The sequence below is a fragment of the Monopterus albus genome, unplaced genomic scaffold (assembly GCF_001952655.1).
Source record: "Monopterus albus unplaced genomic scaffold, M_albus_1.0 scaffold26.1, whole genome shotgun sequence".
Taxonomy (NCBI): Eukaryota; Metazoa; Chordata; class Actinopteri; order Synbranchiformes; family Synbranchidae; genus Monopterus; species Monopterus albus.
Genome location: NW_018127906.1, coordinates 1,482,685 through 1,497,628, shown reverse-complemented (window position 1 = coordinate 1,497,628; position 14,944 = coordinate 1,482,685). Strand labels below are relative to the sequence as shown.

Sequence of the window (14,944 nt, the reverse complement as noted above, 5' to 3'; positions counted from 1 at the left end):
TGGACTCTCTGGTCCACCCATGGACCCCGTGACCTCTCGGACCCCTGCTCTTATACCAGGTCAGCCCTCTGTATAAAGTGGGTAGCATTTCCTGTTTGAAAGTCAAACAGCTCAGTTAAAAGCCATACAATTAGACAAAAAATATGCTAAATACAGAAACTTCAAAGTACTTTATAATCATACCTAAGCAGAAGCACCTGTTATTGACAAATCATTCTTAAACTATAAGTGAAACAATTCACTACGCAGCCACAAGAGGCTCTGCCAGTTAGAATACTATTCATTACAGTATGGACCATCAATACTCCATTTTAATGTTGTGGCTGCTGCAGCACAGCTAGTTTTATACTATTACACAACATAGTGTTTAGTAGTTTTATATCATCTATAACAGCACCTTGTATTTATTTTCTCTTCATTTTCAAGTAACTAAAGGCTCTATTCCATTATAAAGCCTCGTCCGGTTCTTTCAAACCAGGAACTCCGAGGGACGACTCAGACCACTTGAGTATATAAAAAATATATCCGTGCTGGTTTATTCAAAAAGTCACAGGCAAGAATTCACACTTCAAGTCCAGAGATCTTCCAACCCCCAGGCTGCCCGAGCAGCCCGGAAGCAGCAAGACCCCGAACCAAGCATTGCTATACAATATTAATCCTTTCTGGGCTGTCGAACCGTGACGTCACCTGATATGCCAGCTTGGCAGCTGAGCAGAGCAGTAGACCAAACATGAAGAAAATAATGTGTGTGGCTGTTGTTTTCGTGGTGTGTATCTAAAACAATTTGACATAACATTACACATTAAGACAAATATTATGGTTACTTTTACCGTCATAATAACATTCGTCCCTGACTGCCGCCTTTCTCTGCTTTTAACTAACCTTGCATTTAACAGCCTGAGGAGACATCCTGGCTGCACTAACAGTCCTAGACAACAAATCTCTGAATATCTATCTAACTAAAAAATAACCTAACATAACAAATAACTACAGCTCTCAGATAAATGTAGCCGAATGAAATGTAGTAGCGTACAAGTAAATGTAAGATTTGATTCTTATAGGCTCTAGTTACTGTATAAGCTTTAGTTACCTTTCATACCTTTATTTTCCTTGTTTATACAGTACATATTAAAACTGTATTGATGACTGATGCATTGTACGAAGTGAAACTTTGGAACTGCATGCTGTAAATTCTGTAGAGACAGGATGTCTGTACCGTCAAGTAACCAGACGGCCTATTATTTTAACAAAGACCTGTTGGCCTGTTTTGCACCTTCACCTAGACCCACTTAGCATATTCCAAGTTCTGCTTTGTCATGGAGTGTCCTGCAAAGACAGGGGGCCCACAACCTGAGACAACCACCTGGCCAGTTTAGCATACTTATTAGCACCACACACACAGGGGGGCCTGCAGCCCAGACCACTCAGTGTTCAGTGTTCATTGATCAAGATCAAGCTGCCACCTGAGAAACACACACACACACATACCTGGATTTTACCACATTCCAACAAGGAGGTGTGAGCTCCTGCTTACACCAAATGGCCAATAGGATTACGAAGTGCTGAATGTTGTACCTCTGTCCAGGGCAGACCTAGCCCAAGAAGATAAATGCAATGAAAACATGTAACTCAGGGTTCAGAGAACAGATCTCCTGCATGAGCTCTGTCTCTCTGATCCCAGCGCTGTATGGACTTCACCTGTGCCCAGGCTTTGAGTAAACTTCCTGTTGATTTTAAACAGTCCTCTCCTGTTTTCACTTCTCGCGCTTCCAATAAAAGAATTGGGTTATTTCTAACATAAACTAAAATCTTTAAGATAAGTACAAACACTTCAATTGCCTGTAAGGCAGTACTAGAGTAAATGTACTTATGCTTTTCTTCCCATCACTGGTTCCTGTGATACTACCTGAACTCTGAGCTGTGTGTACTGTATGACTGACAAACATGGGCGCAGGTAATGTTAAAGTAATACTTTATTAGGAGAATGTACTGTAGGCTCACATATAACATCCTTTATAGAAGTCAACATAACATACTTCATATACCAATACATGTCATATATGACCTTATACATACACATATACACAGATAAAGTGACTGTTGAATTATAATCTGGGTTTAAAGCACGTCTCATGTTTGCAATGTTTTCTATGACAGTTTGGAAATTATTTACATCACATGAAGAGAAAAGAGCCATTAGCTGAACAGACTCATGCATTTTTCTTTTCTATTCTTTGATTATTTAACAACATATTTATACAGAACTCATGTAGAAACATTTACAAATATTAAAAATTCAGATACATTTTCAAATAGGTGTCAACTTAACCTGCCTGAGACCTAATTTGGGCATCAACCCATATTTTAATCACAACAAACATGAAGCAATAAAAATATTAAAGATAATGATATTTCAAATTTCAGGCTCTGCCTATTTTAATAAATGATGAGGTTCTTTAAAGGAATCTGGTGAGTTTTCAGTAGATTTACTAAAGTTGAGGTGATGAAAACACCACAAATTTGTCACTTTTGTTAACACAATGGCATGTAGCTAACAGTGAGCAAAGTCACAAAAGATATTTTTCTTTTTTAATCATGAGCGCACAAAATTTAAAAAAAAACTTTTTTGGATGAGTCTTCAGTACTGTGATACTGTATTTGTATATATATATATATATTTTACTTTTACTGTCAGTCAAGCTAACATACAATTAAAGACATTTGAATTTTTTTGAAAGTTCTATTATAACTAGCTTGGCACTTAAAAGTACAACAATTATGGTAAAGTGTATTTTTAAAGGTCATTAAATACTGAAATTTAATAGATGTACTGCTGTAATAAACAAGTATGACACTTTCACCCTCACATTACTTCACTCTTGTATAGTAGGAAACCACTTGTTTGCTTGTGTGGTGTTAAGATGTCCTTTGAAGAAATGCAGCTAACGCTCGTCTTGTTTTTGTTAATGTTTACTGATTAAGACTGCTGGAATCTCTAGTAATGAGTTACAATAAATAACAAACACTTTCAAATTATAAACAAGGAAATCTTTGGAAGGTGTAATCAACCTGATGTAAGCTAATGTTAAGTCCTGGTTGTGGCCAAGGTTTGGTTTGTTAGTTTTTTTTAGGTTTTTTCCACTTCCTCATGGTGCTAGAAGCATGGTGACTACTCACAGGGATAATCAGTCATAATAGCTTTTCAAGCTAGCTAGCTTGTGATACCACAGTTGAACTCAAACTTCATTTATGGGGATTTTCTCTACTGCTAAAAGTAAATATGCCAACTGTGATTGATATGATTGTTGATTTTGCCATTTTAAAAACCAACATGGCCACACCTTTTACTCCATATTGTGTACTTAACATATGCTATTACAATAATGCCATATTGGTGTCATTAAACTGTAATTATGAGCAGCAGACAACCCTTCATATCAGCCTCTGACCTGTACTTCAGAGTATAAGATACAGCGAATAGGTGAAAAGGTCTACAAACATGTCCACCAAATGACAGTAGAACAGCTGCACATGCACAGCCAAAATAAAATCCAGTATTACAGTAGCTAATTTTATAGGAGCTCTATACAGTTTTTGTTTGGATCTGGTTTCACTTGGTAATGAACTGCTACAAACATAAAATCTAACTGGGCTGTGACTACAACCTTGGAATTATGGCCATTTTTACTTATGAGGATTTATATTGTCAGAGAAGTACTACTCCAAAATAGACACGGATGTGGTGAACAGTTCTGTTTGTAAATTAATTCAGTCTTCAGAAAATGTTCAATATGGATGGTTCATGAATTCTGAATTTTAACCTGCGCATGGATGTCCACGGAACATCAGACACACGACAAAATTAATGTCGGGTGACTTTGTGATTATATAATAGGGAAACTAAATTTGTTCAGTAGTACCCCTCTGCAGACTGCAAGACAAGGGCAGAATGTGTAGCTGCACAATGTCATGTTTGCTAAACCTTACAACTACAAGACCCCTATAAGTCACGCCTACCAGACACGCCTCCTAGAAGTTAGGGCAACCTGTAGGTACTCGAGATTAGGGTCACAACCCGCTTGTCTTTCAGTCTCCAGACAGAGCCTCCTAATTTTCCTTCATCTTGGAACCTGCTATGACTCAGCCATGTGTGCTAACCCATTAGCATGGGAGCAAGCAGATAAATATTTAAGTGGATCAGCACTATCTGTCAGAAACTCAGCAGATTCCTCAGAAGGAGCCTCAGTGCTCAAACTGTAGCGCCTCCTAGCTGTCAACACACATTACAAGCAGAAAACCATTAGCATGCAAACCAAAGCACGACATCATCTCTAAGATACATGATTATACCGACATGAACAGCTGGAGTCACAGGCCAACGCCGTCTCATCATGCAAATGCATATGAACAGGGTTTGGTGTCTCCACATCCTGATGAGATTTTAATAAAGAACCTGTGTGTGTGTGTTCTTGTACTTACTACATAGTGAGGACCACAAGAGACTTTTTGTTACAGAGAGAACATTTTGGAAAGTGAGGGTATTTTGTCTGGTCCTCACTTTCTGAAACACCTTTTTGAGGATTAAGACTTTGCTTTAGGGTTTAGGTTAGAATTAGGTTACGGTTAGGCACTTAGTTCTGATAGTTAAGGTGTCAGGTTTGCCCGGCTGCACCTGCCTCTCTCACTTCTCTCCTTTTATTTTAGCTCCCTTACCCCTGATTTCTTTATTGTGACACACCTGCTTCACGTCCCCTGAATCACCACCAGCTGCACCTGATTAGTTTCTTCCTATTTATACCGTGCTCATCGTCCACTCCCCTGCCAGTTCTTTCTTTACTCTAGCCCGTTTCTATGCCGATCATTTAGTTTGTCTACTTTATGTATTTGCTCACGCTCTTCATCCCAGCTCCGTTCCTGCCTTGTGCCCCGTGTCTCGTCTCCCCAGCCGCTATCGCTTTTCCGGACCACGGACCTCCTCAACTCCACATCACTCCACCACACAGGTCGATGCACAGTCTCCCATTAACTGTTTCTCTGACCCTCAGCAACCAACCACCACGACCAGTCCAGGAGTGAATCCTAGCGTCCGCAGCCCGGCCTCCTCCTTATCATCTCATTACTGACTGTATGTTTTCCATGACTGCCGCTTGACACCCAGTTCTGCTCCGTATTCCTTCACCTGGTTGTACACATATTTACCATCACTGTAAATAAATAGAGCACTTCTTGCACCAAAGTCAGCTACCTGGGTCCATCATTTTTTACTCGCTCTCCTCCCTACCAGAGTGTTCCTAACATAAGGTTAGGGTAATGGGCTAGGGATAGCATTATGTCAATGGGTGTCTTCACAAAGATAGAAGTACAAATATGTGTTTGTAATCACTGGCTGTACATAAAAACTGGACAAACCCACCGTGACATCACCCACTGGTTTTCTGAAGAGCAGTTTTGAAGCTCAAGTCTGGCCGTCGCCATACCTATGGGGACCGACTTCCTCTTGGAGCCAGGTTCAAATGGCCATTCAAGGAACTGCAGGTTTGGGCACTTCCACATTGGCTTCATGTATGAGGTCGTCTGTCAGGCAGACGTTCACTTTATTTTTGACCAAAAGTGTCTCAGTTTGCGTCAAGATGGTGTCATTTCTTGTCAAACTGTCTATGCTAATTATTACCCAGGTAGCCAAACCTAAATATGGCAGCAGTTGAGTGTTTGGGAACATCTCCTGTATGATTCTATTTGAGTAGGATGAAACAGAATACAAGTGAACTCACTGCCGCCGTTCTCCTTGTTTTGTTCAGGAAAAAAATCAACCAACTAAAGATCAACTGTTTGTTTAAAGGTCAACAAGCCTGGCTCTACTCCCATGAGGATTAACAATGAACCAGTACCACCTAAATACAATGGCCCGAGTCAAAATTCCTGACTTAAGAGCATCTGTAAACTGTTTTCATTTATGTTGGTTGCCTTTTTTGTGGCAACATTTTTGATGTCTACCATCTTAATCCCAACTGCAAGCTGCAATTTAACTTTTTTCAAAACACCCAATCGGTGAGCTCTACACTGGACTGGTTAGAAACCTGGTCTGGAAGCAGGCTACCAGCACAGAGCTGAACATGCCGACACTTGACCACAGTTGGCCCGATCCAGCTGGCTACAATCTAACATGTTCCCACATGTCTGGGAGCAGGTCCGTCTTGGCCAAGCCACTTTATTAGGTACCCCTGTACAGTTGTATGCACTTCAGTGCAACACTTCCACCTTAACATCTGTGTGTGTGTGAAGTCCAGAAGGTTTCAGTTTCTGGTGAAATTAAATCCTGTGTTTGTTATTGAGGTTGTAGTTACAGGTGTTGTTGTCCTGGACTACATGATATTCAGAGGCGTCTGTATTTTTGTCCTCTCCATGAGGGGGTTCAGAACATTAGGAACACTTCTGAATATGATGTGGTCCAGTGCAACGCCACCTTCACACCTGTACAGTTGTACCTAATAAAGTGGCGGGTGAGTGTTTTCTAGATAGAAGATGCATCTATGTGTCTGCATCCTGCCCCATCACAGCACCATGGTCGGTATATGATGAACCAGTGATGCTGGGTGAGGCACCGCAGTCAGCTGTGGTGGGTGAGGAGGGGGGGGTGAGTGAGATGGGTGCACACCTCCTCCCCCAGCTCCCATCACCACCACGCCTCCCCCCTGCGCCCCGGGTTCTCCGGTGGGCCGGTGCCTGGCGCTCTTCTGGTGTGCCCTGAGGCCTGCCAGCTGCGAGTACGCTGACTGGCAGACGTGGCACTTGTATGGGCGCTCGCCGGTGTGCAGCCGGACGTGGTTCCTCAGCGTGGACGACTGGCTGAAGCGGCGGGGGGGGGAGGGGGGCGACAAAAAGAGTGTGGATGCGCATGTGGGAGCGCAGGTTGCTGCGGGAGTTGAAGCCACGGGGGCAGATGACGCAACGCATGCGGCCCAGACTAGAGGAGGAGGAGGAGGAGGAGGAGGATGAGGAGGAGGAGGAAGAAGAGGAGCCTTCGCAGCTGTGGAACTCATCTGTCAGGAGGAGGGTTGAAACATTTCAGCCTCTTAAAACAAAAGCTGGACTTGATCCCTATCAGGATAGAAGCTACTGTACTTCATGTACAGAGTCATTCTTCAACATGTCTAAGCAGGAAACAGACAAAACCCCAGAGGATGAAACAGTCAGTCTGCATCTCCAGGTAATGACATTACCGTGTCAGACTGAAGTCCAGTTTAGAGTCAAATCTGGTTATTTTTCCTGTTGTCATCAAATTTTTCAGCATAAAAATACTAAAAGGAAAGTCCTACATTCAACATGTGCCTTAAGCACAAAAGTATCAGCATCCATATACCGTCAGTACCATCAGTATCGGTACTGGTCCTGCAGAACAGCCCGTGTCCCAGTAATGTCTCTGATACTGGATCATAGTGACTAATTACTATGTCCATCACTTTAATGCTGCAGCTGGTAAAGGTGGAGCTGATGGTAACTACCTTATATACTTATACTGTGAAGTACTTTCCATCCTGCTGGGTAGCTGGTGGATTTCCCACTGGGATCAATAGAGTCTGATGGTTCTACTGGGTTTGGTTTGATTCATCTGATTCTGGACCTGAAGTTATCAGGTACATGTAGTGTAGTAAAAAGTACACGGTTTGTCTCTGACAGGGAGTGAAGTCCAAATAGAACATGGAAATAGTACAGATACCTCAAAATAATACTGTGTTACTTCCCTCTCTGATAGAGAAAAATGTTTCCCCAAATAGTTAAAGTTATGATCATCATCATTACACAGCTGATATTTTCCAGATTTGGATGAATTCACAGATCAATAATTAATCATCTTTACCGGTCTTGCTTTTCTTGTTTTGTTCATCATCTCCTCCAGGAATTCCAGGGATTCCCAGGAAGGTGTTGTGGGAGTTTCCGTACCAGACCAACAGTTCCTGGTCTGGAGGGATCGTCTGAGAAACAAGTATAAACCTTGATCATAAAGCATAAAACTCTGTGGAGAACAAAGACCAGAAAGTGTGTCCTGTCCATCAGTCAGAACCACATTAAGCTCAATCAACACTTTGTCAGTGAATGGGACAAAGCTGCTCCTTATAAAACTGATCAAGTCATTTTTGTGCCAGCAGAGGGCGACACAGACCCCAGTCATAACTGAACCTACCCACTTTATATCCACACAACACTGGTTCAATCAACCAAGCTTTATCTAAATAGCACTTTCCCACAGGTTCGTGCAGTTCAGTGCTTTATAAATAAATGAGAAAATAGGGACATTAGATGCATTTTTTTAAAACACAGTAACATAAATACAAAGTAAACAGTTTAAAAAATAAATGAGTTCTTCCTGATTGGGACAGTGAAGTCAGCGGAAGATGAAGTGGAGCCGATGCCGTTATGTTTCTGCTGGAGACAAACCTGAAATGCTGAAATTTTTTCCCTCTGATATGCTCTTTTTATTCCCTATAACCTGGTGTGAATGCTGCCTGTTCTGTCTGTGTTGTACCAGACATCTGTTGCTTCTCACAGCTTAGAGCAGGGTTTTTGGCTCAACTTCACCCACGGCCAAGGTTAAGGTGGTGAAAATCCAGCAACACTTGCAGAGGAAAGAGCAACTTAATTGCTGGACCATTGTGGTTCAGAATGTGGCCTTTGTCAGGGCTGGACTCAATACTGTACTTGTTCTGTAAGTAATGTGCACCGAGTAACTGGCTACAGTTACAACAAGAAAGACAAATTGGAACTTTGTCATTTGTAAAAGCAGGAGATGTGGATCCGTCTGTTCTGGTTCTGTTTGGACAACTGACACTTTAGGCACATTGCCCCTTAGAGTTCAGAAACTTCCTGAGTGTTTAAGTCCCACCTTTGCCTTCTCCTGATTGGATGACATTTGACTGACAAGGTAAACCCTAAGGCGGCGTACTGCAGCGATGCATTCACTGACCTCCACAGCCTTGTAGAAGATGCTGCTGCCAATCTGAACCACCTCCAGGTTCTGCTCCTGCTCGTTCCTTGCACATTTAATGTAGGTCATCCAGCTCCTCTGGTCCTCCTGACTGGCATCGATGAAATACCTAACTGTCCCGTCCTCATTAAACACCTGAGGAGGAGCGAGCCGAAACAGGAGAACAAATCAGATCATATCCAGATGTATTTCTTCACAGCTGTCTTGGGTATTGTCTTCATTATTGTGTAAAAAATCTGTCACTTAGCTCAAGTATGAGGGAGCCATTTTTAACCAGAAACCATCCAAACACAGCTTTCTAGCTAGTTAGGACAGGCTATTGTCAGTAGTAGTCAGTACATGAGGTTGGTTAATATTTATTTTGTTTTTATTTAGCTATAGTTAGTTCATGCATTGGTCAATTAACACGATTGCTTTAGCAGTGCAACGGGTAGTTGGCAAGTTACCTACATTAGATAGAACTAATAAATCATTGACTAGTTTTTTAAAGAAATATTTTACTGTTTTTCTGTCATTTTATTACAATCATCTTTATTGGCCAGATGTTGGACACACGAGGAATCTGACTCCGGTACAGGGGCTCTCAGGTTATACATGTACAATGTTCTTGTGTAAGGCAATGAGTCCACAATGATCAGACTGACAGAACAAGAAAAGAAAAAGGTGCAAACTAGAAAAAGGAATGTGCATTAGGAAAATAAAAATAAAGTACTTATGAATATAAAATGTGTATACCCAATTTAGATGGATTTTCCAGATCCATATATACAAAGGTACATTTCCAAGGTAATGCATTAAGGATTGTCATTCTGTTGTACAGCCGTGGGTTAAATGTTAATCAGAGCGACGGCTCAGGGGAAGAAACTGTTTTTGTGTCTGATTTTGGCGTAAAGTGACCTGTATTAGTCTTAAAATGTTTTGATGTTTACATTTGTCTTTTTATCAGCTGGTTAGTCATCTCTAAAAGTTTGAGAACAGCACTAACACATCTTGACTACGTGTTACTTCAAGTTATTTGGTCATTTATTTATCAAGCTATTTCATTAGTGAAGAGTGAGCTAGTTTGTTTGTTACAGCTATTAGGCTAGTTACACACAGTAGCTAATTAGAGATAGTGAACGAGACATGCAGTTAGTCATTTGGCTAACTAGCTGGTGAGACAGTCACTTTGTTAGCTGGTTGGTTAGCTTGCTTGCCAAAAATCAGCTAGCAAAATATTAGTCTGCAAGTTGGTTGGTCTGTTCATAGCAAGGTAGCTGCCAGCAGTCAAGTAGCTTCATATCTTTGGCTAATTTCTTGCTGTAGCTAGAACCATATCAGTCAGTTAATCAGTTAGCTCAGGGGTTTTCAACTGACTTTGACCCAGGGACCACCATTCTGACTAATGAGCAACCTGAGGACCACTGTTGTGTGGTGATAGACTGGATGGACACTAATCTTGGAAGTCACCTTGGCTTTTCTAAATTGTATATATTTACATTAATTGGATTATTCACTGTGACAACAGCTATAATTAATACATGAAAATGTTTTTCATAAAATACAATAAACTGCGATTCCGATAAGGAAACGACATTGAATGGATGATCATGGACCACATGCAATGCCTCCACAGACCACCAGGGGGCCACAGACCACTGGTTGAAAACCCCTGGGTTGGGCAGTGGGACGGCAATGAATCAGCTTGTTAGGCAGTCAGGAAGTCAGCCTTGCTAGAATTCAGTCAGCAAGCCAGCCACTGGCCTGTGGCCAGTGGAGAGTGAACCTACGTTTAGCTCAGAACTACAGGTAGTTAATTTATTAACCAGGTAGTTAATTTGTCTCGCACATCTGCCAGCTGTCACACAGGCCTAATATAAATGTGAAGCCAGTTAACATGAAGGTCCAGGTATATCAAACCGAGTTTACCTCCCACATGAGGTTGTTGTTCTTGTACAGGTCGATGTGTTCAGGTGAGATGAGGCGTCCGGTGAACGGTCCCATCTCTGTTCCCGCTTTAATCCACGTTTTAGAGAATATACCCAGGCCTTCTCCTGCAACACGGACAGCAAACGCACTGCGGTCAGCGCCAGAGGAACCGGACTGAGGATCTGCCTCAGACCCACAATGCATTCAGGCCAGGGTTCACTTTAACAGTTATCAGAGTGATTTTCATTTATTTCATCCTCAATGTCACTTTGGTCCGAACAGCAGAGAAAGCAAAGAGGAAGCGCAAATCACAAACAGTGACACAAGGTACCAGCTCATCTAAATGTTCAGTTTAGGGTCTGTATAAAAAATAAACTAGCAGTTGTTAAACCAGAGGAGGAATGCTACGCTCCATGGGGCCGTTTATCAGCCAGTGATGAGAATAAGTGACCTGTGACAGTTTACCTGGCACCGAGCTCTGGGCGATGATCACCTCGCTGGGTAAGACCAGACTCGACAGCTTCTGCACCTCTGAACACAAACACAGATCGTTTCACTTTTTAAACCACAGCAAAGCAAAGAACCAGTGACAGACTGATTTCTCTGGTTCACATTTTATTGTTCGTGACGCCGAAAAGCTAAGAGCTGCATGAAACCGAGCTTTAAAAAAAAAAAACTTTGGCAAAAAGAATAAAGGAGGCTAAACGCTCTTTTTCTCCGTCGGTGTCCGCAGTGCGTCTCCGCAGGTTCCCGCTGCGCGGCCACAACACGCGCACTCGGTTCATGAAACCAGACGGTTTACACCGACATATTTTATACGCACATTATAAAGTGGGAACAGGATAAAATCAACACGTAGAATTAAATGAAATCCAAATTAAAGTGAGAAGAAGCGTCTCCTCGTTTGTGTCACAGTGAGTTTCACGCTCGGGCAGAAGCGTGAAACTCACTGTGACACGGAGAAGGAGAGATTGAGACGGAGATAAAGATTAACCCCGTTTAAAACTCCAAAGAAGAAAAGGAGAAACTCATAAATGCCACCAGGGGAAACGTTAAGCTGGTTGAGAAGTGCCACGGACTCCGTTCACACGCACGACGGCGAAAACGGATTTAAATTCCCGCAGGGCAAATAAATCCTAAATAATCCAGTAGAAATGAAACGAGACGACTTTAACACAGTTTACGGCTTCTCCGAAATTATCCCCAACGAATTCCACCGAAACCCGAAACGAATTTCATATGGAAGCGTTTATAAAAACCAATTTTAAAAACAGGAACCGCCGCTTTTCTCGGCTGAGACGTGCGTTTCAGACGCACACGGAGTAAACAGCAACATGTTCAGATATTTTAGGAAGGAATTAACGACCAACAGGTGTCTGATTTATTCATTCTGATACTGATTTGGGAGAGTTTCAGATGCATGTCTCCGGTTAACGGCGCTGTGATCCGTTATTGATGAGGTAATTAATGATTAAACTCACCTAGACGCGTTTGACACCTTTTTAAGAAACTATCCAAAGACTGGCCGCGCTGTTTTAAAACCCGTTCATCCAGATCCTACAGTCAGTGACAATTTAAGGGGTTTAATTGAGGAATTAAAGGCCCCTCAATTAGTGTTTTTACAAATGAGCTTTAATCCACTTTTGTATCCAAATAGTTTTTTCTCCAAACAAATTCGTATCAAATCACTCAATTTGTGAATAAACCAGAATCAAACCGTCTTCAACATGAAAGAACGTTTGTGTGTTTGTCATTTTCTCTCGGCATTGAAAAGGTCCAGCCGGTCTCTGGGCCTCACATCACCGTCTGCATTCATTAAACTACTGATGGAAAATGTTTGTCCGTCAACGTGAAGACAATTAAATATCGGTGTGTAGTTTGACAGCAACAAACCAGGAGCTAAAACCAACACTGGGCCACCCGGAAGACACGGCTGGAAACGGACATACCCTGTGATTTTAGCGTTTCTCGTGCGCTGCAGTCTGAGCTTCACTGATAAAGTTATTGATACGATACGATTTGACCCCGCGACCCCATTCAGGAATAAGCCGTATAGATGATTTGACTTATTGATCCAACGTTTATACAAATATTGTGTCTGTACTAACTATCAACCCAACACCTAACCCTTCACTGAGGTTAACTGAGGTGTATCACTGACCTCCGGAGAAGGACTGCGCCAGCACCTCGGCGGTGAACGCGGTCTTGGGGCTGGCGCTCGGGGTGGTGCGATCCTCGTGCTGCAGGTGATGCTGGTGCGGGTGCAGGTGGTGCTGCTCGCCCAGCACGTGCCTCCAGCGGCCGTACAGGAAGCTGTGCAGGATGTCTGAGGTGATGATGTCTGCCGGGGAGAGCGACTGCGGCTTGAAGCCCGGCTTCAGGCCCAGCGAGGAGCCGGGCAGCACGGAGCCCATGGCGGGGCGCAGGGAGCTGGAGGAGAAAAGAGCCTCCACAAATCCAGACAAGGGTCGCTGCAATAAGAGCTCACTTGTCTTTTTTCTGTTAAATAAGATTTCAAAACAAAGTTAAAGGCAATAGACGAGTCTTAAGTCGCTGCAGATCGTTTCTTCTCCGTGAAACTGTTCAAGGAACAGAAGTTAAAACAGACGTGACGTGACAGAAGTTGTGACGAGCTGAAACAAAGCGCGCAGAGCAGAGCCCGGCTCTAACGCTGTGCCTGCTGAGCCGCAGCCTCCACCTCTATAAGGAGAGGGAGGCGCGTGCGCGTGTCCCCTCCACCACTGCTGCTGGGGCCCTAAACCTGATGGGAAACACCAAAAGAACAGACCTGAGACCAGCACAGACCTGGTCCTCAGGGCCGGATCATCGGCGGGACAAAGCACACAAGGCCCCCAGGGGCCCCTGGAGCCTCAGAGCCACATTACATCCCGGATTAATTGTTACTAGTTAGAAATTCACACCGATGTGAAATATCAGCTATAGTGGGACGGATGAACAGACCTACTGGGCACAAGGCCAGGGGCCCCTCTGCAAGGGCCTCTGCTGCACAAAGTAGACCCGAAGAAGACACAAAACTGCTACACTGACACAAGCCACAACAAAGACAGGCGTGATAACCACGGGCTCAAAACAAATAGATACAAAACAATTCGGCTACAAAGAGACAAAATGCACAAGGAGGAAACATGGCCGCCACCGGCTGTGCAGAGGCCCTAAAACATGAGACACCTGACACCAGTCACTTTTTATTTGCTGGCCACTTGTCAGGTTGTGTTTGGTCCAACTCCCCTCAGACAGAGAAGCCCAGCTGATGTTGGGGTTGCTCGGCCAATCAGGGGTAAAACGTCAGCACTGCCCCATGCAGCAGGGGGACACGAGCACAGACCACTTTGACCCACAGCTGCTGACGTCACTGTGGGAGAAAGCGGCAAGTATATAATATTCAATTACCAAACGTGTTGCCAATTAATGCCAATCAGACAATCATGTCAGCCCTAATGAAGCCGCAGGGCCAAACAACAGGAGGCTAATCTGGCCCTGCTGGTCCCGGCTCAGGAGCCCATCATGAAGCACGCTGGGTCTCTCACAGCAGCAGCAACGAACGGCATCACAGGCCGTTTCCTGTCCCGATCACTGCAGCAGGGTTCAGACCCAGGTTCAGGTTTGACGTGTCCCCGGTCTCAGGTTTCTGCCTCAGACCTGAAACATCACAAATGGAGGAAACGTCGCTTCTATTGATTCATGAATTAAATCTGAACAAACAGCGGCTGTTAACGCACAGTTTCACCACAAAATTCCCATGACAACAACCGGTTCCTCCCAGTTGTGCGTGGAAGACGTGAACTGGTTCGCACAGGGCCGTGACCCCAGCACCTCCAGGCTGACCTGGAACAGCTCGGACTCTCCGGGTTCTGGTTCGGGAAGGATCTTGGTTACTTCGCTTCTCTGATGTTGCACAATATTTAAAGAACGTTAAAAGTCGAGATTTAACAGCGGAATGTGCGTGTGTGTGTTGGGGGGCAGGAAAACAGATTATCGAGATAAGAGCTGCTTTCTTCATCCCTCATCCTCCTCCTCGATTGTAATTCTCGT

At 43.5% G+C, this 14,944-nt stretch overlaps 1 pseudogene; it reads right to left on the bottom strand.

Moving 5' to 3' along the window:
• Window positions 1-5,070: 5,070 nt before the first annotated feature.
• On the bottom strand, window positions 5,071-13,548 carry LOC109957387 (PR domain zinc finger protein 12-like; annotated as a pseudogene).
• Window positions 13,549-14,944: the final 1,396 nt, after the last annotated feature.